Below are 25,390 nucleotides of genomic sequence, written 5' to 3'. Positions count from 1 at the left end.
CCCTTCCCTTTACAACCAGGTTCTTCAGCTTTTCAGCCTCCTGCAGCCATATCCCTGTGATCACTGCACTACTGAAACAAAGTTGACAAAGGGTCACTGATAATCTTGCTCAATCCAAGTGGACACTTCCAAGTCCTTTTGACCTCTTTTTAACTTTTAATCATTTGCTACTCCTTGAAGCTCTTCACCTCCCTTGGCTTTACTGACACACTCTAGTTCTTTTCCTTATCTCTGATTTCTTCGATGTTTCTGCTGCCCTGAGTTTCCTGTGCCTTCTCCTTAGGTTCCTTAAATGGAGAAGAACTCATGTATTGCTTTTATTTGTTATATTGAGGACCAAATCCTGCTTAATTTTTTAAATGATGCATTATTACACTACTGTGCTATAATTCTTCCAGCCTGATTTTCTCCCCGCCTCCATTCCATTTTCTAGATTCCTGGCAATGACTTTTCTAAGAATGTAAGTTGCATCATGCTGGTTTCCTAAAGCAAGAATTTATATCCTTTGGGCTCTCCCATGCCTCAAAGACAGAGTACAAACTCCTCTGTGAAGTCTTTCCTCATATACCTCTCTTCCAACCTGAATTATAATATTTCTATTACTGTACATATACATTGAATTAAATAAACATCTGCATGAATAGGAAGGAATCCTCTTTGTCTTCTTGCCACCTAAGAAACTGCAAGGAAGACAGGAGAGAACAGAGATAGGTAAAGGACTTGAAATACTATGGTGATAGTCCTAGCAGCAACAAGGTAGTATTAATCTGAATTTAGGGCTCAGCAAAAGAGGTAATATGCAAAGGAGAGACTTAGTCAATTTCCCATCATGTAAAGCTGCCATCATCACACTTTTTGATACCATTATCAAAAATTCTGTCCATTAAAAGAAATTTTGAGTACATGCCTCTGATATATGCATACTAATTTTTTTTTTATTCTCACCCTGGGATACGTTTCCATTGATTTTTGAAATGATGGGAGAGAGAGAAAAACATGGACAGTATGCCTCCTGTACACATCCCAATTAGACATCAAACCCACAACTGAGATATGTGCCCTGAGTCGGAATGGAACTGGCAGACTTTCTTTTTTATTTTTCTTTTTTTTAATATATTTTATTGATTATGCTATTATAGTTGTCCCATTTCCCCCCTTCACTCCCCTCCACCCTGTACACCCTCTCCCACCCACTTCCCCACCTTTAGTCATGTCCATGTGTCATACTTATAAGTTCTTTAGCTTCTACATTTCTCATACTACTCTTACTCTCCCCCTGTCTATTTTCTACCTACAATCTATGCTACTTATTCTCTGTACCTTTTCCCCCTCTCCCTCCTCCCACTCCCCTGTTGCTGACCTTCCATGTCATCTCCGTTTCTGTGGTTCTGTTCCTGTTCTAGTTGCTTGCTTAGAGTCTTTTGGTTTTGCTTTAGGTGTGGTTGTTAATAATTGTGAGTTTGCTGTCCTTTTACTATACATGGGGTTTTTTTTAATCTTCTTTTTGTAGATAAGTCCCTTTAACATTTTATAAAATAAGGGCTTAGTGATGATGAACTCCTTTAACTTAACCTTATCTAAGAAGCACTTTGTCTGCCCTTCCATTCTAAATGAAAGCTTTGCTGGATAGAGTAATCTGGGATATAGGTCCTTGTCTTTCATGACTTGGAATACTTCTTTCCAGCCCCTTCTTGCCTCCAATGTCTCTTTTGAGAAATCAGCTGACAGTCTGATGGGAACTCCTTTGTAGGTTACTGTCCCTTTATCTCTTGCTGCTTCTAGGATTCTGTCCCTCATTTTTACCTTGGCTAATGTAATTATGATGTGCCTTGGTGTGTTCCTTCTTGGGTCCAACTTCTTTGGGACTCTCTGAGCTTCCTGAACTTCCTGGAACTCTATTTCCTTTGCCAGAAAGGAAGTTCTCCTTTATTATGTGTTCAAATACATTTTCAATCTGTTGCTCTACCTCTTCCCCTCCTATTACCCCTATAATTCGCATGTTGGAATGTTTAAAGATGTCCTGGAGGTTCCTAAGCTTCTCGTCATTTTTTTGAATTCTTATTTCTCCATTCTTTCTTGTTTGTTTATTTCTTTCTTCCTTCTGGCCCACTCTATTGTTTTGAGTCTCAGTTTCCTTCGCATCACTATTGGTTCCGTATGCATTTTCCTTCATTTCTTTTATAGTAACATGCATTTGTTCATGTAATTTTTGACCAAAATCAACCAATTCTGTGAGCTTCCTGATCACCAGTGTTTTGAACTGTGCATCTGATAGGTTAGCTATCTCTTGGTTGCTCAAAAGGATGAGTCCTGGGGCACTGATTGTGCTTCTGTTTGAGCCATCTCTCTTTCTTTCGTTTTTGTTTTTGTTTTTGGCCTGGTTGCTCCTGTTACGGTGAGGGGTGGAGCCTTAGGTGTTCACCAGGGCTGGGCACCCCAGTTGCTAGATTGTGACATTGTATGTGAGGGCTGGGTTGAGAAGGTACAATGGCAGTAGCTATATTCCCTGTGGGACCTCAGTCCCTTCCCTGGGATCCTGGGTTGTGCACTCTGCCCTGCTCCACAATCACTGCCTCGCTGGGTCTGCCAGCTGCTGCCTGGTACTCAGGGTCCATCCACTCCAATCTTGCACGCCCCAGATGCTTTATGTATCCCCAGTTGCTTTATGTGCCCAGCTCTCCCTGTTCTCCATGCCCAGCTGTTGCGTCTAGTTGCTTTTCTCCACCCCTCCTACTGGTCTGGATGAACGGGTCTATTTCAACTTCTTGGCTGTCCGACTTCCATTCAGATAATTTTCTGTCAGTTCTGGGTGTTATTCTGCCTCTAAATTGTTATTGTTCCAATCTTCATTGTGTGTGGAGGTACGGTGCGTCCACCTATGCCTCCATATTGCTGGAAGTCCCGAACTGGCAAACTTTCAAGGCATGGATCAGCGCTCCAACCAACTGAGCCACACAGCCAGGGCTAATGCATAGTGATTTATAAATTACATGTATAAAGTGATATGCCAGTATACCTATATCAAAAATTAAAGAATGGGGTGAAAAATTATAAAAAGAAATTCTAATATTTTCTTGAAATCTCAGTTGTTGTGGCTGACCTGAAGGATGGCTCCACGACTCATTAGCATAGAAAAAACCTTCATCATCTGGCCTCCAGCTACCTCTCCAGCCCACCTGGAACAAACTCCCAGCTACCTCAGTACTCTCATTTCAAGGCTCCAGATTATTTTTTAATGCTTTATCTGCCAGTAAGATCCAAGGAGTGATTTTATGTCTCTGTTTTTGCATCCGCTTGCAGTGGCAAACTCCTGGGGACTCTTCAGCCCCAATATTATCTCCTCTGAAGTCTTCCCCAGCATCTCCCAATACAATCACCATCTTGTGACAGAAGTTGCAAGGACATAGGCAAAGGCTCTGACTGAAAAGCATGAATCAACACGACTCAAAGGTGTGGAGACTGCAAGGGAATATTGGTGCTGTGTCAAACAGACAAAGACAAACAGCTAAGTGTGAAGTGAGACTGGCAAGTTAAAAATTAAAGTGACCCTTTCACTCATTCTCTTCATTGTTGTAAAGAGATTAAAAAATTAAATTTATTTCATACTCAAAGAAATAAATGTACAATAATTTGGAAGAGTTTTTGCCAGAATTGTTGAAATGAATTGTTTTTAAACTATTAATTATGAAACATTTTAACACACAGGCAAACAAAAAAATAATATGTTAACAAATATGTATTTCACATCACTTAAATTAAGCAGATGTTAACATTTTGCCTAGTTTCAGATTTTTGTTTTCTGTAGAAGACACTGAAGTTACAGGTATAATTAAAGCCTTAAACCTCAGTTCCTTCCCCCGTCCCTTGTGCCCAGAGGCAGCTTCCTGTAGAAGGGGTTTTGTTAGCCACTCTTCTGGAAAATATTTGATGCACAGGGAGCCAAAGGTAAATTCCTGCCAGAGTGTAAAAAAGGTATAGTCAACAGGAGAAAGAAAATGAATTCTGAATAACAGTGTAAACCAATTTATTACTGTGTATGAGGTGATTGGTTTCTTCTGCCAGAGGTGGCTTTCAGCAGGAGAAGACATGAATTCCCATTTCAACTGACTATTTAGTGTGGCTATACTTGGCTCTGGTTTTGATTTCTTCTTTTGTAAAAGGATAAAATTCTGTCTTGCAAGACTTCTGGCCAAGATGAAGGCATATGTAGACATACTGTGCCTCCTCCCACAACCAAGATAGGAAAAACATCAATTCATAAACAGAGTATCAACCAGAACTGACAGAAAAATGAACTGTATGGAAATTGGACAACCAAGGAGTTAAAATAGACACGTTCATCGAGACTGGTATGAGGGGTGGAGTTGGGCAGCCGGGCATAGAGGGGTCGAGGCTTCAGGAGCGGTGGGACCAGGCGCGTAAGCCATCCTGGGTGTGCAAGACCACAGCAGGCCGACCCTGGGTGCAGGATGGCAACCAGCAGACCCAGCAAGGCAGCGATTATGAAGCTTGGCACTGCGAGCAACCCAGGGTCCCAGCGCCAGGAAATAGAGCCTCAGAGCACTGATTGAAAACACATGTGGGGGTCAAGGTTCCAGGAGAGACTCCCCACCTCACAGGAGAGTTCATGAATAGACCCATGGGGTCCTAGAATGTGCACAAGCCCACCCACACGGGAATTAGCAGCAGAAAGGCTCAGTTTGCTTGGAGGAGGCGGCAGAAGTCTGAAGTCTGACAGAGAGTGGAGCAAGTGCCATTGTTCCCTCTCAGACCTTGCCCCCACATACATCATCACAACCCAGTGACTGGGCTGCTCCTTCCTGGTGAACACCTAAGGCTCCTCCCCTCATATGCAACAGGTGTGACCAGAAAAAAAATATGGCCCAAACCAAAGAACAAAGTACCAGAAAAAATACAACTATGCAACAAAGAGATAGCCAGTCTATCAGACTCACAGTTCAAAACACTGGTGACCAGGATGCTCACAAAATTGGTTGAATTTAGCCTCAAATTAAATGAAAAAATAAAGTCTACACTAAGTGAAATAAAGGAAAATGTACAGGGAACCAATAGTGATAGGAAGGAAACTGGGACTCAAATCAGTGGAGGGGACCAGAAGGAAGAAACAAACAGCCAAACAGAAAAGAATGCAGAAACAAGAATTCAAAAAAAAAATGAGGAGAGGCTTAGGAACCTCCAGAATGTCTTTAAACGTTCCAACATCTGAATCATAGGGGTACCAGAAGGGGAAGAGGAAGAGCAACAAGTGGAAAAGTTATTTAAATAAATAATAAAGGAGAACTTCCCCAATCTGGCAAAGGAAATAGACTTCCAGGAAGTCCAGGAAGCTCAGAGAGTCCCAAAGAAGTTGGTCCCAAGGAGGAACACACCAAGGCACATAATAATTACATTAGCCAAGGTAAAAATGAGGGACAGAATCCTAGAAGCAGCAAGAGATAAGGAGACAGTAAACTACAAAGGAGTTCCCATCAGACTGTCAGCTGATTACTCAAAACAGACCTGATAGTCAAGAAGGGGCTGGAAAGAAGTATTCCAAGTCATAAAAGGCGAAGACCTACATCTAAGATTGCTCTATCCAGCAAAGCTTTCATTGAGAATGGAAGGGCAGATAAGTGCTTCTCAGATAAGGTCAAGTTAAAGGAGTTCATCATCACTAAGCCCTTATTTTATGAAATGTTAAAGGGACTTATCTAAGAAAAGAAGATAAAGAAAAGACATGTATAGTAAAAGGACAGCAAACTCACAATTATTAACAACCACACCTAAAGCAAAACCAAAAGAAACTAAGCAAACAACTAGAACAGGAACAGAACCACAGAAATGGAGATCACATGGAGGGTTAGCAACAGGGGGGTGGGAGGAAGAGAGAGGGGGAAAAGGTACAGAGAATAAGTAGCATAGATTGTAGGTTGAAAATAGATAGGGGGAGGGTAAGAATAGTATGGGAAATGTAGAAGCTAAAGAACTTGTAAGTATGACACATGGACATGACTAAAGGGGATATGGGTGGGAGAGGGTGTACAGGGTGGAGGGAAGTGAAGGGGGGAAAATGGGAGAACTGTAATAGCATGATCAATAAAATATATTTTAAAAAATAACTGGATGAAAACGCCCAAGCATTATTGGAATTAACTCATTTTCTATTTGAATCACTAGTAACACTAAATTAAATGACATTAAATGGCATTATTTAACTGTTAAAAAAAATCTAGTAGTATGTAATCAGTTTATTAGTGGCCTGTTTCCATGGAAGAGAATAGGACCAGGGAGAGTAGGGGGTGAAAGGGAAAGTTTCAGGGCAAAGCAGGGTGAGAAAAGCAAGAGTGGCTGAAGACCAGGGTGGCAAGCCCCTGGGCAGCCTGAGGCCCGGTGGTCAGAGGTCCTGTGGCCTGAGAGCCAAGAGCACCCTGAGCCCCCTGACAGAGAGAGAGAGAGAGAGAGAGAGAGAGAGAGAGAGAGAGTCCTTTGTTCTCAGGACTTAAATAGTTGGTGGGATAGGAGGGAAAAAAGTTACATATTGATTAATTGATTAACAGGTAAATGTAGCGCCAGCTTTCCTGGGGAAATGAGATTACCCAAATTTAGGGATGAATAGGGATCTGTCAGTCTGAATTCTTATCTTGCTCTAGACTCCATTTGGTCATGTTGTTGTAAAATAAATACATGACAGGAGGCAGTTAATTAAAATTGGGGCAATTTCCAAAGTTATTTATGGACTTTTTCTGTGAGCCTCAGGGACTCCCTCATAAGACAGACCATCACCAGACGTAGGTAATTAACCAAAGCTGTTTTTCGGGCTCTTTCTTTGGGCACCGAGGACCCTCTCCCACATCCAGGCCTTGGGGTGAAAGCACAGTTTCAGGGCTTTTTTTCCCCCCAGATAGTGGAAATGTTACATAGAATTTCAAGGACTTTCTTGCTTGCTTGCTAATATAGTGTTTCTTGTGATATTGGAACACCTGGCAAGATTATCAGACTAGGTTCATGACTGCTGAGTTAGGCTGTGAGACTTGTCTCCTTCCTCCTCCCTGCCTCAGTTTACTATTTATTCCACCTAATTAAGAGGCGTTTCCTGACAACCAGGGTGCTAAATGCTGGCCAGTGACAGTATTGCAGTCTCAGAGTTCTTCCTATGCTGTCTCCTGCTTCAGTAACCTGGCCAGTGCCAGTAGCCTTGCTGGTGCCCAGAGTGAGCAGGAGTGGAAGGGAGGGACTGCAGGAGAAGCCTGCATTGCCTAGGAAACTGGGCTAGCAAGTCTGAGGACAAATACCCTCACTCCACCAAGCAGGATGTGGTGGGAAGAATTGTGTTGAGCATGCTTAAGGCTAGCCAGGGTGATTGGCTAAGGGAAATGCCCTCCTACTCCCTTCCATTCTGGTGAAGACCTGTCACTCTAGCCTGGGAAAAGGACGGGATTGGCTGGGGAGGGGTTGGCCCTCCCCAATCAAGTGAAGTTTGGGTAGGGAGATTTAACCAAGGAAAGGGGAGAGACACACTCTCTTCTGGCCCCACCTCATGGACATAGGGGCTAGTGCCTTGTGGGACTGGCTGCCCTGGAAACCATGTGGCAAATGGCAGCTCTGAAAAGGAGGGAAACTGAGGTCTGACAGTGGTGAGGGGAGAAGTTGAGCTGCATGGAAGACAACTCAGAAGCCCGCTGCAATGCCCAGAGGTAGGTATTTTAAATGGGAGAAGGAACTCGGGGTGCAGCCTGGGACTGGTCCAGCATAGGGTGACTGGATTTTCCTCTGGGTTCTTCAGAGAGGATGGGCTTTGAGGCAGGAGCCTGCCATCCTCCCAGATTGTGTAGCTTTTAAATAAAAGACCCCTTTTGTTTTCTCACCAAACCTCTGCCTTTGGAATTGGTCTATATGGGTGGTGGCAGACCCCCGAACCCCACTTTCTGTTTGGTAACAAGATATTTTAATTTTAGCTGTTATAGTGGATGTATAATTAATGATTTCATTGAGACATCAGCTTGCCTTTTCAAAATGGCTTATGATGTTGAGGATCTTTAATGTGCTTATTTGCCTTTGGATATCTTCTTTGACAAAGTATTCAAATCTTTTGCCCATTTTTAATTAGTTAAATGTTTAATTTCTTACTTTGTTAAAATATTTAAATACATTCTAAAAATAAATTACCAGATATGGTTTTGCCATTCTGTAGCTGGTGTTTTTATTTTCTTAGAAATGTCTTTTCAGGAAATATTTAATTTTAATAAAGATCGTTACCAATTTTTCTTTTATGTTTCATGCTTTTAGTGTCTTATGTAGGAAATCTTTGCTTAAACCAAAGTCACAAAAGACGTCTTATGTAGATTTTATAATTTTAGCTCATTTAAGTATGTCATCCATTTTAAGTTAATAATTGTAGATAGTGGGACAGAAGGTTTGAAATTCATTTTCTTGCATATGGATATGCACTAGTTTTTGGAAAGGCTATCCTTTTTCTATTAAACTACCTTGGAAGTTTAATAGAACCTTAAGCTAGAATCGATTAGGGCCTGGCTGTTATGGCTCACTAGGTTGGAGCATTGTTCTCTAAACCAGAAAGTCATGGGTTCAATTCTCATCAGGGCACATGCCTCAGTTTCAGGTTCAGTCCCCATTTCGGGCACATGTGAGAGGCAACCAATTGATGTTTCTCTCACATGTATCTCTCTCTCTCTTCCCCCTCCCTTTCTTCACCTTTCCCTAAAATTATTAAGCATATCCTTGGTTAAGAATTTAAAAAATGAAAAAGACAATCAGGCATATATATGAGTCTATATCTGGACTATTTATCCTGTTCCATTAATATTTATGTCTTATCTTTATAGCAATATCATCTTTTATTTGTTCCTGTGAATTTAGCATAAGACATCCAAACTTTTTTTTCGAATTAAAATTGTTTTGGCTTATTCTAGTTTCTTTGCATTTCCATACAAATTTTACAATCCGATTGTCAAGTTCTAAAATAAAAGGAAAAAAAAGCCTGCAGGGATTTGACTGGATTGCATTGATTTTATATATCAATGTAGGGGAGAAGTACTATCTTAATAGAATAACTCAATCTGTGAACATGGAATATGTCCATGTTTATATTGTCTGTATATTTAGGCCTTTGGTTTCTCAGTAACGTTTTGTAAATTTCAGTGAACAGGTATTATATGTATTTCATTTAAATTATGCCTAAGTATTTTTTATGCTATTGCTTTTAAATTAAAATTTTAAACTGTTAAACTCAGACACTTAATTTCCTGATGTAGGTGGCTTTTAGTTAGCAATTCATGAGTTGGAAAGCATCCAATCTAGAAAATAGAAAGGAGCTTCCAAGAGTAGCACCAAGTGAGAGGGTTTCATAGATCAAAATGAGCAGGAACAATAAAGTTATACTGGGTGTTGTTAATTGGTTAAAACAGGGTTACTTTCTCATATAAAGCAAAGGGAAGTCCTAGAGGTGGGTTAGGTAATTTGTGCCAAGCAGGCAAGTGCTGATAGGTTGGCTTAGGCCTACATTTTCTAGAAGAGCTGAGCATAGAAACAGAAAAAGTTTAGTTTGCTGACATGGGGTTTAGAATAAATAACTCCATCTTGAACCTAGTCAGCACATGTTAACAGTAGTATATAAAAATATTATTGATGTCTCTGGCTGGCGTGGCTCAGTGGATTGAGCACCGGCCTGTGGACCAAAGGGTCGCAGGTTTGATTCCCAGTCAGGGCACATGCCTGGGTTGTGGACCAGGTCCCCAGTAGGGAGTGAGCAAGAGGCAACCACACATTGATGTTTCTCTCCTTCTCTTTCTCCCTCCTTTTCCCTCTCTAAAAGTAAATAAAATCTTTAAAAAATATATTATTGATGTTTTATATTGATACAAAACAATATTGATGTCTTGTATCACCTTTATCATATGACCTTGTTAAAAATGTTGGTTCTAGACTTTAAAAAAAATAGTACTTAAGTTGGGCATAGGTAAACACTCTTTGCCTCTTTGCACAACTACAGAAAAAATTACAAGTGGACCATAAAACAAATATCACCCAGAACCATCAGAAAATCAAGCTGTGTGGAAGTCTGACAACCAAGCATTTTTAAATCCAGATTGGGTAGGTTAAATGGCACAGAGAGGTGGCACACAGGCCTCCCTACATTCATGTATGGTGGATAAAAATCAGGAGGGTACCTTGGGAGCAAGGGATCCCAGCCCCAGGCCAGACCACACAGCCAAGGGTTTCAGCACCAGGAAGATAAATTCCCATAACTTCTGGCTATAAAAACCAGTGGGGGTTAGGGTGGTAGAGGAACTGCCACACTTTCAGGAAACTCCTCTGAAAGGACCCGCATAGATTTAGTACTTATGCAGACCCACTCCTTCTGGGATTTTTACCAGGGCCACAGCTAGAAGGGTAGCAGTGGCATACAGGGAGAAAGTATAGTGACTAGAAACAGGAAGTGTGCCAGGAGAGAGCTTTCTTTCAGGCAAATTACCAGAAGCCAGGCAGCAGCCGTGCCCCTCTCTGAGCCCTCTCCTCATACAAAACGGTGAAATGGGTTGCCCTGTCCTGGCAATTACCTAAAGCCCCACCCCACACAATTTGCAGGTGCGTTTTCTACACTAAGCCATGCTACTGAGACAGGGAGTCAAAGTAACTCTACCGAATACACAGAAACAAACACAGGGACAATGCCAAAATGAGGAGACAATGAAATATAGCCCAAATGAAAGAACAGAACAAAACTCCAGAAAAAGAACTAAAGAAAAAGGAGATAACCAACCTATCAGATGCAGAGTTCAAAACACTGGTTATCAGGATGTTCAAAAAACTCATGAGTACAATAATAGCATTAAAAAGACCCAGGCAGAAATGAAGGTTATATTAAGAAATAAAGAAAAAACTACAGGGAATCAAGAGTGTAGGGGATGAAGCTGAGAATCAAATTAATGATTTAGGACACAAGAAAAGAAAAAACATTCAATAAGAACAACAACAAGAAGAAAGAATTTAAAAAACTAAGGATAGAATAAGAAGCCTATGGGATCTCTCCAAACATACCAACATCTGAATCATAGGGATGCTAGAAAAGGAAGAGCAAGAAACTGAAAACTTATTTGAAAAAATAAAACTTCCCTAATTTGATGAAGGAAATAGACATACAAGTCCAGGAAGCACAGAGAGACCCAAACAAGTTGGACCCAAACAGTACCATGCTAAGATATATCATAAGTAAAATGCCAAAGGTTAAAGATAAAGAGAAAATCTTAAAAGCAGCAAGAGAAAAGCAGAGAGTCACCTACAAAGGAGTTCCCATAAGACTGTCAGCTGATTTCTCTAAAGAAACTTTGAAGGCTAGAAGGGACTGGCAAAAAGTATTCAAAGTGATGAAAAGCAAGGACCTACAACCTAGATTACGCTATCTAGTAAAGCTATTACTTAGAATTAAAGGGCAAATAAAGTGCTTCTCAGACAAGATAAAGCTAAAGGAGTTCGTCATCACCAAGCTATTATTACATAAAATGTTAAAGGGACTTATTTAAGAATAAGATCAAAACTATGAACATTAAAATGGCAATAAATTCACAACTGTCAACAACTTAATCTATAAAACAGACCAAGCAAAAAACCAGAATGGGAACAGAATCATACATATAGAGATCATTTGGAGGGTTATCAGCTGGGAGGGGGAAGAGGTAGGATGGGGTAAAAGGTGCAGGGAATAAGAAGCATAAATTGGTAGAAACAAAATAGACATGGGGAGGTTAAGAATAGTATAGGGCATGGAGAAGCCAAAGAACTTATATGCATGACCCATGGACATGAACTAAGGTGGGGATTGCTACAAGGAATGAGTGTACTGGGTGGAGGGGCAAAGGGGGAAAATTGGGAGAACTGTAATAGCTTAATCAATGAAATAAGTAAAGCAGAACCTTTAGATTTTTCTATATAGATGATATCATTTGCAAATGAAGATAATTGTACTTTTTTTTACAAACTATATTTTTATTTTTTCGATTTGCCTTATTACATGGCTATAAATTCCAGGACAATGTTGAATAGACCTGAAAGAGTGGCATTCTTGCCTTTAGTTTAATCGCAGTGATTGATTTTCAAATATAAGGCCAACATGGCATTTCTGGAATAATGCCATTTGGTCATGTTGCCATTTGGCCTTTATATATTGATGGAATTGATTCAATAAAATTTGGAAGAACTTTTGCAACTATATACATGAAAGCTGCTGGTCTTCTATTTCATTTTCTTGTAATTTTTGATATAAGAATAATCCTGCCTTCATAAAATGGGCTCTTCTAATATCACTAAGTTTATGCAACATTGGTATTATGCCTTCCTTAGAAATAGAAGGTATTGGGATTATTTTAAATATTTTTGTCCTTTTCATGCCTTGAATTTGTTTGAGAGGCTTATGAAACCCACTTGTTCATGTTGTTTTACACTGCAGTAATTTAAAACAACAATTTAAAACAATCTGCAACCAGCTGATTACCATTTTCTTTCTTAAAATTCTTCCAGATCATAATAATGGCTATCTAAAAATGTTTAAGAAATAAGAAGCATTGAGTTTAGTAGTATTAATAAAAGATTACAAGTCTATAATGAATATTCAAACACCAGAAAACACTAGGGAATATTTTGGGTGTAGTTTTCAACCTAACATTAAGATCTACTAGCAAGGCTGACAACACTACACAAAATCAGTTGAAGAACATATTTTACTTCTAAAACTCATTTATTGCAATGCCACTAATATGATCTGTATAAAGTATACAATCCTTTTTCTTGCAAGAATGACTCACCTGCACCCATTAGGAGGGCTAGTATAAAAAATAAAAAAACAGGTATTGGTGAGGATATGGAGAAACTGGAATCTTTGTGCTTTGTTCATGGGAATGTGAAATACTGTAGCTGCAATGGAAAATGATATGGTGGCTTCTCAAAAAATTAAAAAATAGAACTACAATATCACTAGCAATTCCACTCTGGGTATATACCCCAAAGAATTAAAAGCAAGGTCCTGAAGAAATATTTGTATACCTAAGTTGACAGCAGCATTATTCATAATAGCCAAAGGGGTGAAGCAACCCAAGTGTCCATGAGCATATAAATGGATAAACAAAATGTGGTATATACATACAATGGAGTATTATTCAGCCTTAAAAGGAAAGAAAATTCTGGCATACAATGCCCCAAGGACATTGTGTAAGTTAAATAAGCCAGTCACAAAAAAGATGAATAATTATAGGAGGTAGCTAGAGTAGTCTTATTCTCTTTTTTTGTTTTTTGACAAGAGAAAGTAAAATTTATTTATTTTTAAATTGCATTTTATCGATTATATTGTTATAATTGGCCCTATTTTTCCCCCTTTGGCCCTCTCTACTCAGCCTTCCCCCACTCCCTCCGACAACCCTCATACCATTGTCCATGTCCACGGGTCATGTGTATGTGACCTTCAGCTACTCTATTTCCTATGCTATACTTTACATCTCCATGACTATTCTGTAATTACCAATTTGGTAAAATTCCTTCAACTTCTTAATTCCTTCACCTTTTTTGCCCATCTCTTTTGGCCCCCTTCCACCTGCAGTGAATTTAGTGAGTATTTCAGCAACATAATAAAAGGGCACGGAAACCATAAAAAAGAACCAGTCAAAAATAAAGGATATACTAATTAAAACAAAGAACAATTTATGGGGAATCAACAATAGAATGGATGAAGCTGAGAATCAAATCAGTGATCTGGAATATAAGAAGGCAAAAAAATACCCAATCAGAACAGCAAGAAGAAAAAATAATTTAAAAAATTAGGATAGAATAAGGAGCCTTGAGGAGAAAATCAAGGGTCCAACATTCCCATCATGGAGGTGACAAAAGGAGAAAAGAGAGAGCAAGGAATGGGAAACCTATTTGAAAAACTAATATCAGAAAACTTCCCTAACTTGGGGAAAAAATAAACTCATAAATCCAGGAAGTGCATAGAGTCCCAAACAAGATGAACCCAAAGAGGCCCATCCCAAGATACATCATAATTAAAATGCCAAAGGTTAAAGACAAAGAAAACATCTTAAAAGCAGCAGGAGAAAAGTAGGTAGTTGCTTCAAGGGAGTTCTTGAGACTGTCAGTTTATTTCTCAAAAGAAACTTTGCAGGCTAGAAGTTAATTGGCAAGAAATATTAAAAGTGATGAAAAGCAAGGACCTACAACTGAGATTACTCTACCCAGCAAAGCTGTCATTGAGAATCAAAGGACAGATAAAGAGCTTACCAGACAAAAAAAAGCTAAAAGGTTTCATCACCACCAAACCAGAGTTATATGAACTATTAAAGGGTCTTCTTTAAGGAGATAAAAAATATATAAACAACAAAGTGGCAACAAATGCATATCTATTAACAATTGAATCTAAAACACAAAATAAACAAGTAGAGCAGGAATGGAATCATAGATACAAAGATCATAGAGTAGTCAAATTCATAGACAGAAAATAGAATGGTGGTTGCTAAGGGCTGGGTGTAAGGGAGTAAGGAATGTTGTAGAATGGGTATAGAACTACAGTTTTGCGAAGTGAAAAGAATGCTGGAGATTGGATGTACAACCATATGAATGCATTTAATCCTACCAAATTGTGAACTTAAAAATGCTTAAGATGATAAATTTTATATTGTGTGTATTTTACCACAATTTTAAAAAATAATGATTCACACTTTAGTAGCAGACCAGCTATGATAACACACTTGTAGCATTGCAAAATCAAGGTCATTTCCATCATACATGTTTCTGTTCCAGTTTAGAAATGCTGACCTTAACCTTTAACACTACAAGTCAGTGTTTCATGCTCTCACCATGTCAGTGATGACAAAAATTTTCTTCAGATATTGCTAAATGTTCTCTGTGTATGTGAAGAGGGAGGAAGTTAAAACTACTTTCTTAGAACCATACACTGTATATTAGTGTACCTAGGGTTGTACATTAAAAAAATTATGTATGTTTACTTTATGGGCAAATGGAGGAATTATTTATGAAATAAATTTCATTATATAAGATTTTCACCTTACTCACCGAATCCTTAATTTGATTCTTTAAAATATTTTATTTATTTTAATTTGATAGAGAGGAAGGTAGGCAGAAAAAGAGGGAGAGAAATATTGCCTCTTGCACATGCCCCACTGGGAACCAGGCTTGCAACCCAAGCATGTGACCTGACCAGGAATGGAACTGGCAACATTTTGCTTTGTGGGACAATGCCTAACCAGCAGAGCCATGCAGGCAAGGGCTCTGAATCTAATCTTTGTTAAAGCTTTGACTCTATGTAAAATTCATTTTTTTTCAGAAACTAGACTAAAGAGCCTGAAACTCTGAAGCAGACTAATTTTTTAATTAAAAAAATAAATGTGTCTTCAAAAAATATTAGCCAACCTAATTCTGCAGTATATTAAAGAGATTATACACCATGATCAAGTGGGATTTATTATGGAGATGCAAGGTTGGTACAATACTTGCAAGTCAATAAATATGAAAGTGTGATATACCACATAAGCAAAATAAAGGGTAAAAATCACATGATAATATCAATCGATGTGGAAGGAACATTTTCTAAAACCCAGCATCTATTTATGATAAAAACTCCCAGCAAAGTGGGAAAAGAGGAAACATACCTCAACATAAAAAGGGTCCTATATGACAAACCCACGGACAACATCATAGTCAATAGGCAAAAACTAAAACGTTTCCTGTAAGATCAAACACAAGACAGGAATATCTGCTTTCATCACTGTTCTTCAAAATAGTACTGGAAGTTCTAGCCAAACAAAAGCAATTAGACAAGAAGAAAAAATAAAAGGCAATCCAAATTGGAAAGGAAGAAGTGAAACTGTCATTATTTGCAGATGACATGATACTGTATATAAAAAAAAACCTTAAAGACTCTGCCAAAAACTACTAGAACTGATAAATTAATTCAGTAAAGTAGCAGGATACAAAACTAATTTTCAGAAATCGGTGGCATTTTTATACATCAATAATGAACTATCAGAAAGAGTGTTTCTGATCAAAAAAATCCCATTTAAAGTTGCAACAACAACCACAATTTGAATAAGGTACTTAGAAAAAAATTTAACCAAGGAGATAAAAGACCCTGTACTTGGAAAATTATAGGATATTGAATAAAGAAACTGAGGAAAATACAAGTAAGTGGAAGCATATACCATGTTCATAGATAGGAAAAATTAACATTATTAAAATGTCCATACCACCCAAAGCAATCTATAGGTTCAATGCAGTTCCTACTAAAATACAATGGCATATCTCTCAGAACTAGAACAAATATTCTATAAATTTATATGGAAACAAAAAGATATCAGATAGCCTCAGTAATCTTGAGAAAGAAGAACAAAGTTATAATTATCATGCTACCTGATATGAAACTATACTACAAGGCCATATAATCAAAACAGCATAGGGAAGTACTGGCATCAAAACAGGCATACAGATCAATGGAACAGAATAGTGAATCCAGAAAGAAAACACACAACTTTACAGTCAATTAATATTTGTAAAGGAGTCAAGAATGTACAATGGGGTAACGACATTCAATTCAATAAATGTTTGGAAAATTGGACAGATACATACAAAAAATGAAACTAGACCACCTTCTACACCATATACAAGAAAAAACTCAAAATGGGCTAAAGACTTAAATGTAAGTCATGAAACCATAAAAATCCTAGAAGAAATCATAGGCAGTAAAATCTCAGATATTTCTCATCACAATATGTTTTGATATACCTGCTAGGACAAGGGAAACAAAAAATAAACAAATGTGACTACATCAAACTAAAAAGCTTTTGCACAGCAAAGGCAACCACCAACAAAATGAAAAAGCAATGCACTGAATGAGAAAACATATTTGCCAATGGTGCATCTGATAAGGAATTAATTTCCAAAATTTATAAAAACTTATACAACTTAACACCAAGGAAAAATCAATCCAGTTAAAAAAAATTAGTAAAGCACTTGAATAGAAATTTATCCAAAGAGGATATATAGAGGGCCAAAAGACATATGAGAAGATGCTCAGTGTCACTTAATCATCAGAGAAATGCAACTTAAAACCACAGTGAGATATTATCTCATGCCTGATAGAATGGCTATCAGAGAGGATGTGAGAAAAGGGAACTCTCATGCATTGTTGGTAGAAAAGCAGATTGGTGCAGCCATTGTGAAAACTGTGGAGTTTTCTAAAGAAATTAAAAATGAAACTGCCTATCCATGAGCATGGTACATGCTTCTATTTGTTTGTGTCTTCCTTAATTGCTTTCTTCAGTGCTGTATAGTTTTCTGAGTACAGGTCTTTTACCTCCTTGGTTAGGTTTACAATTTACAATAGCCACATGCCGGCAGCAACCTAAGTGCCCATCAGTAAATGAATGGATCAAAAAACTATGGTACATTTACACAGTTGAATTCTATGCAGCAGAGAGAAAGAATGAGCTCGTACCCTTTGCGACTGCATGGATGGAACTGGAGAGCATTATGCTAAGTGAAATAAGCCAGGTGGTGAGAGACAAATACCATATGATCTCACCTTTAACTGGAATACAATCAACAAAAGAAAAAAGCAAACAAAATATAACCAGAGTCATTGAAAGTAAGAGCAATCTAACAATAGCCAGAGGGGAGGGGGGAGGGGACAGTGGGGAGAAGGGTTTTCAGGAACTACTATAAAGGACACATGGAAAAAACAAGTGGGAGGGTGGAAGTAAGGGAAGGAGGGAGGTCTGGCTGGGGTGGGGAGAGAGGGGTGCAGAGAAAATGCAGACAACTGTAATTGAACAACAAAGTAATTAAAAAATTGGAACTGCCATAAAGTCCTAGAGTAGAACATAGGCAGGAAAATCTCAGATATTTCACACAGCAACATTTTCACTGATATGTCCCCTAGAGCACTGGACATAAAGAGAAGAATAAACAAATGGGATCTCATCAAAATAAAAAGCTTCGGCATGGCTAAAGAAAACAGTATTAAAATAAAAAGAGAACCAACCATATGGGAAAACATATTTGCCAATGATACCTCAGACAAGGGTTTAATCTCCAGAATATATAAAGAACTTACATGACTCCAATCTAAGAAGACAAGCGACCCAATTAAAAAATGGGCAAAGGACTTGAACAGACACTTCTCCAAGGAGGGCATACAGAGGATCCAGAGACACGTGAAAAGATGCTCAGAGAATCTAGGACTTCGGGCCAAAATGGAGGCATAGGTAGACACACTGTGCCTCCCTGCACAACCAAAAGAAGGACAAAAACAACTTAAAAAAAAATAAAAAACAACCAGTACTGACAGAAAACTGAACTGTATGGAAGTCCGACAACCAAGGAGTTAAAGAAGAAACATTCATCCAGATTGGTAGGAGGGGTGGAATTGGGCAGCTGGGACAGAGGGGACTCGCAGCAAAGCGGTGGCTGGCAGACCTAGCGAGGCGGCAGGTTGTGGAGTGTGGTGCGATGGGCAAAGCGGTTTGTGGACTAGATAGTCCCACATTCGCATGCAGATAAATCGGGAAACTGGGGAGCAAGACAGACCATGCAACCCAGGTCTCCAGCGCCAGGAAATAAAGCCTCAAAACACCAATTGAAAACACCGATAGGAGTTGACGTGCCAGGAGAAACTCCCAAACTCACAGGAGAGTTTGTTGGAGAGACCCACAGAGTCCTAGAACATACACAAACCCATCCACATGGGAATCAGCACCAGAAGGGCCCAATTTGCTGGTGGAGAGTGGGAAAAGTGACTGAAACCTGGCAGAGAGTGGAATAAGCACCATTGTTCCCTCTCAGACCCCTGCTCCACATACAGCGTCACAACCCAGTGAATGGGTTGCCCCACCCTGGTGAACACCTAAGGCTTCACCCCTCATAGGTGTGTCAAGACAAAAAAAAAATGGCCCAAATGAAAGAACAGATCAAAGCTCCAGAGAAAATACAACTAAGTGACAAAGAGGTAGCCAACCTATCAGATGCACAGTTCAAAACACTGGTAATCAGGATGCTCACAGAATTGGTTGAATTTGGTCACAAATTAGATGAAAAAATGAAGGCTATGCTAAGGGAAAAAAATGTACAGGGAACCAATAGTGATGGGAAGGAAACTGGGACTCAAATCAATGGAGTGGACCAGAAGGAAGAAATAAACATCCAACCAGAAGAGCATGAAGAAACAAGAATTCAAAAAAATGAGGAGAGGCTTAGGAACCTCCAGGACATCTTTAAACATTCCAACATCTGAGTCATAGGGGTACCAGAAGAAGAAGAGGAAGAGCAACAAGTGGAAACATTATTTGAACAAATAATAAAGGAGAACTTCCCCATTCTGGCTAAGGAAATAGACTTCTAGGAAGTCCAGGAAGCTCAGAGAGTCCCAAAGAAGTTGGACCCAAGAAGAAACACACCAAGGCACATCATAATTACATTAGCCAAGATGAAAGATAACAAAAGAATCTTAAAAGCAGGAAAACAAAAGGAGAGTTACCTATGAAGGAGTGACCATCAGACTGTCAGCTGATTTCTCAAAAGAGACCTGGCAGACAAGAAGGGGCTGGAAAGAACTATTCCAAGTCATGAAAGACAAGGACCTACATCCAAGATTGCTCTATCCAGCAAAGCTATCATTTAGAATGGAAGGGCAGATAAAGTGCTCCCCAGATAAGGTCAAGTTAAAGGAGGTCATCATCACCAAGCCCTTATTATATGAAATGTTAAAGGGACTTATTTAAGAAAAAGAAGATTAAAAACATGTTCAGTAAAATAAGAGGAAACACACAATTATTAACAACCACACCTAAAACAAAACAAAACAAATAAAGACAACTAAGCAAACAACTAGAACAAGTACAGAACCACAGAAATGGAGATCACATGGAGGGTTAGCAACAGGGGAGTGGGAGGGGTAGGGAGGAAGGTACAGAGAATAAGTAACATAGATGGTATATAGAAAATAGACAGGGGGAGGGTAAGAATAGTATGAGAAATGTAGAAGCTAAAGAACTTATAAGTATGACACATGAACATGAACTAAAGGGGAGGAATGTGGGTGGGAGGGGGTGCACAGGGTGGAGGGGAGCGAAGGGGGGTATAGGACAACTATAATAGCATAATCAATAAAATATATTTTTAAAAAAGATGCTAAGTATTGCTAGCTATCAGATGCAAATTAAAACCACAATGAGATACCGCCTCACACCAATCAGAATGGCCATAATAAACAAAGCAACAAAGAACGAGTGTTGGAGAGGTTGTGGAGAAAAGGAACCCTAGGGCACTGTTAGTGAGACTGCAGACTGGTACAACCACTATGGAAAACAGTATGGAATTTTCTCAGAACACTAAAAATGGATCTGCCTTTTGACCCAGCAATTCCACTGCTTGGACTATATCCTAAGAACACTAAAACACCAACCCAAAAGAACCTATGCACTCCAGTGTTCATAGCACAAATAGCCAAGTGTTGGAAGCAACCTAGGTGCCCCTCAGTAAATGAATGGATCAAAAAATGATGGTACATTTACACAATGGAATTCTATGCAGCAGAAAGAAAGGAGGGGTGCCTATTTTTGCAACAGCATGGATGGAACTGGAAAGCATTATGCTAAACAAAATAAGTGAGGTGGTGAGGGACAAATACCATATGATCTGACCTTTAACAGGAACCTAATCAACAAAACAGAAAAACAAGCAAAATATAACCAGAGACACTGAAATAGAGAAGAGGCTGACAGTGACCAGAGGGGAGAGGGGAGGGAATTTCAGGGGAAAAGAAGAAGAGTTTGCAGGAAGAAGTATAAAGGATACATGGATAAAAACAAGTCGGGGTAGAAATGGGAGGGAGGTGGGGAGGGATGTAGGGGTGGGCTGGGATGGGAGTAAAGCACAGAAAACTATACTTGAACTATTAAAATGTTTTTGAAAAGGAACTGCCTTATTACCCAGCAATTCCACCTCTGGGAATACAGCAAAAGAAACGCGAACTGCTGATTTGAAAGAATACATGCACCCCTAAGTTCACTGAAGTGTTATTTACAATAGCAAAGATTTGGAAGCAGCCCCAGTGCCCATCAGTAGAGGCACGGATAAAAAAGCTTGTTACAAAAAAAAAAACTTGTTCCATTTACACAATGGAATATGCTGGGCCATAAAAATGAAGGAAATCTTACCTTTTGTGACAACATGCATAAAATATGCTAAGTAAAATAAGCCAGTCAAGGAAAAAAATACTGTACGTGGAATCCAATGAACAAAATAAGCTGGGAAATAAAATAGAAACAGACTCATAGATACATAGAACACAATGACAGTTGTCAAAAGAGAGAAGATTTTGGGGGTCTGAGTGAAAAAGATGAAGGAATTAAGTAAAAAAACACAACAACATGGACGACAGTATGGTGGTTGCCAGAGTAAAAAAAATAGTGGTGGAAAGAGACTTCACTTTAGGTGATGAGTGCACGATGCAGTGTCCAGATGGAGTATTTTAGAGTTGCACAGTTGAAATGTTTGCTTTTATTAACCAATGTCACCCCAATAAATTCAGTTTTTTAAAAAAGTAACAAAAAAGAAAAAATAAACATGTGGTATCCAAACTTCACATTTAAGATAGTCAAATCTTTGTATTTGTCAGTAGTAACACCTGCTTGATTGTGGTTGGTAGGGTAATAATATAGATGTAGTAATTTATCACTTTAATTTGAACATTTCCTGAAATGTCATATGGTGTGCTTGAGTGTGATGTTGTTATGTTACAGAGTTACATGCTTATCATTTTGTAATAAAAGGTTTTTTAATAAAAAAGGAGCATTATTTATTTCAGACCTTATATATTTTAGATTTCAGAAATGTTCATTAGATCACTCTCTAGGCCCCAAAAGCATTCATTTGCTTTTTAGTCATGGGGTAGTTAAGAAAAACTACCAGTCTATTTAGATTGAGATGCAGCATACCAGACAGGTTCTGAGTAGCAAGCTACCCAGTTCACACTGCCTATTAAGTTCCTGGTCTGACCTAGATTGAACTCCATAAGGACTGACCGTGCCTGACCTGCTCACTGCTGTTTTCCTTGGAACCAGCACTATGCCTGGCACACAGACCACACACAGGCTTGAATAAGTTGAATGAGTCTCAGCATACATTTTGTTTTAGAAATATTTATTAAAAAACAGGTGATGATATAGTAAAGAAATACATTCAATAGTACTAAAAGAAATCTATATAAAATATATCATTTCACTAAGGTGCAATTAAAATACTTGAAATAGCACATCTCTCTATTATTTCAAGCCAGTATTCTAACTTTCTATTTTTTTTAAAGACTAGCTTAATTAAGTCTTTAGTAAGTCCAAAGTTTTTCCTCTTTGTTTTTATTTGCTTTAGACTATATTTAAATTTTTAGCTTTTCAAGTTAGGGATTGTCCATGAACTTGTACATTCAATTCGCTATATTGTGGGCTTAATATACTTACTTTATTTATCCAAATTTTACTTTTCCCAGGTGTGAATGGAAATAACATCACTAATCATGCTGCATATAATATATGTCAGGTATTCAGCATACAATGAATATTCTATAATTAAAGAAACCTAAGTAATACTCATTTGTTCCCTATAAATTTCTATCGTATTTATTTTCTGACAGTGTTCCAGCTTGTCAAAATCTTTTAGAATTCTAATTTTTTTTACCTGTAAATTAGCAGTTCTCCTAGGTTTGTTATCTTCAGATTTGGTAAAATTTTCAAAGCCATTAATAAGAATATTTTAATAGGACAGGACCCTTATGACATACCATTCAAGGTTAAAGAGAGGATTCATGATGTTATTCAAAGCTCTTTGGATACACCAACTAGCAAAACTTAGTTACAAATTCATTTACCTATACTATCATCTAACTGATCATTTTTTTATTCATCCATGAGGATTTCAAGGCTTTCTTAAATAGAGAATTCTAAGTTTATTACATTCCCTCAATTTACTAATATTTGATATATACTGGTAGTTTTATTACTAATAAAGACAGCCTACAAGAAGATATACCAAGATAAGTTTGTAATTTGAAATGCAAAAAAAAAAAAAAATTAACAACAGTTATCCAGACACAAATCTAAGAAATACATAGTTCTCTTTGTCACCATGAAGGTGGGATACATGAAGGATGACCCCCTCAGTAAAAGGGGAGTCAAGAAAACATTCTGTCACTAGCACAGGAAGATGATGAGGAAAGTGTCTGTATTAGCCTGGGGGTTTTCTCAGTAATTCACACTACTTTTCAGCTCCGGAAACTCTGAAGCCAAGAAATTAAAATAATACTGATACTTTGTCAGTAATAGCCCTGGAAATATGACATAAGGAGACATAACACTTATCTGGAAAAATGTTATTCTTAACAAATTCACTCAAGATTTGTAAAGAAAATGCCCTGCTGAAAATAAGCTCACCTTTCAAAATTACAAAATTTCTGGGTAAACAGTCTACCAAATATAAGAATAAACACGTACAAACAATAGGAAGTTGATTTAATAGAGCTATTAGCTCTCTGAGAGACTATAAAGGATGTTTTTTAAATTATATTTTGTTGATTATGCTATTACAGTTGTCCCATTTCCCCCCTTAACTCCCCTCCACACTGTACACCCTCTCCCACCCACTTCCCCCAGTTAGTTCATGTCCATGTGTCATACTTATAAGTTCCTTAGCTTCTACATTTCTCATACTATTCTTACCCTCCCCCTGTCTGTTTCCTACCTACAATCTATGCTACTTATTCTCTGTACCTTTTCCCTCTCTCTCCTCCCCCCACTCCCCTGTTGCTAACCCTCCATGTGATCTCCATTTCTGTGGTTCTGTTCCTGTTCTAGTTGTTTGCTTAGTTTCTTTTGGTTTTGCTTTAGGTGTGGCTGTTAATAATTGTGAGTTTAGCAACACTGCTAAACTCACAATAATTGTGAGTTTAGCAATTGCTGTCATTTTACTCTACATGTTTTTTTTTTTAATCTTTTTTTCTTAGATAAGTCCCTTTAACATTTCATAAAATAAGGGCTTGGTGATAATGAACTCCTTTAACTTGACCTTATCTGAGAAGCACTTTATCTGCCCTTCCATTCTCAATGAAAGCTTTGCTGGATAGAGTAATCTGGGATATAGGTCCTTGTCTTTCATAACTTGGAATAGTTCTTTCCAGCCCCTTCTTGTCTGCCAGGTCTCTTTTGAAAAATCAGCTGACAGTCTGATGGGAACTCCTTTGTAGGTTACTCTCCCCTTATCTCTTGCTGCTTCTAGGATTCTCTCCTTCATTTTTACCTTGGCTAATGTAATTATGATGTGCCTTGGTGTGTTTCTTCTTGGGTCCAACTTCTTTGGGACTCTCTGAGCTTCCTGGACTTCCTGGAAGTCTATTTCCTTTGCCAGAAAGGAAGTCCTCCTTTATTATTTGTTCAAATAATGTTTCCACTTGTTGCTCTTCCTCTTCTTCTTTTGGTACCCCTATGACTCGGATGTTGGAATGTTTAAAGATGTCCTGGAGGTTCTCAAGCCTCTCCTCATTTTTTTGAATTCTTGTTTCTTCATGCTTTCCTGTTTGGTTGTTTCTTCCTTCCTTCTGGTCCACTTTATTGTTTTGAGTCTCAGTTTCCTTCCCATCACTATTGGTTCCCTGTGCATTTTCCTTCATTTCTTTTATGGTAACCTGTATTTGTTCATCTAATTTGCAACCAAAATCAACCAGTTCTGTGAGTTTCCTGATCACCAGTGTTTTGAACTGCGCATCTGATAGATTAGTTATCTTTTGGTCGCTCAAAAGGATGAATTTTGGGGCACTGATTTGTGCTTCTGTTTGAGCCATCTCTCTCTCTCTCTCTCTCTCTCTCTCTCTCTTTCTCTCTTTTTGGGGTCTGGTCACTCCTGTTATGGTGAGGGGTGGAACCTTAGGTGTTCACCAGGGCTGGGCACCCCAGTCGCTAGATTATGACATTGTACGTGAGGGCAGGGTCGAGAGGGAGCAATGGTGGTAGCTCCATTCTCCGTGGGGCCTCAGTCCCTTCCCTGGGATCCTGGGTTGTGCGCTCTGCCCTGTTCCACAATCGCCGCCTCACTGGGTCTGCCAGCTGCCGATTGCATACTCAGGGTCCACCTGCTGCGATCTTGCACACCCCAGATACCTTACGCTCTCCCGGTTGCCTTATGTGCCCAATTCTCCCTGTTCTCTGAGCCGCAACCCACGCCTGGCTGCTTGTCTCCACCCCTCCTACCGGTCTGGATGAACGGGTCTATTTCAACTTCTTGGCTGTTCGACTTCCACTCAAATAAATTTTCTATCAGTTCCGGGTGTTAT

At 38.7% G+C, this 25,390-nt stretch overlaps 1 long non-coding RNA gene across 1 annotated transcript; it reads right to left on the bottom strand.

Annotated features, from left to right (window-relative positions):
• Positions 1 to 1,434: 1,434 nt before the first annotated feature.
• Positions 1,435 to 24,102, bottom strand: LOC118500924. The gene is made up of 3 exons (XR_004903510.1): positions 24,038 to 24,102; positions 5,576 to 5,581; positions 1,435 to 1,474 (listed from the first exon to the last, which is right to left on the bottom strand). It is a non-coding gene; the product is annotated as an uncharacterized LOC118500924 (long non-coding RNA).
• Positions 24,103 to 25,390: the final 1,288 nt, after the last annotated feature.

This window comes from Phyllostomus discolor, chromosome 1 (assembly GCF_004126475.2).
Source record: "Phyllostomus discolor isolate MPI-MPIP mPhyDis1 chromosome 1, mPhyDis1.pri.v3, whole genome shotgun sequence".
Classification (NCBI taxonomy): domain Eukaryota; kingdom Metazoa; phylum Chordata; class Mammalia; order Chiroptera; family Phyllostomidae; genus Phyllostomus; species Phyllostomus discolor.
This window is presented reverse-complemented; position numbering and strand designations above follow the sequence as displayed.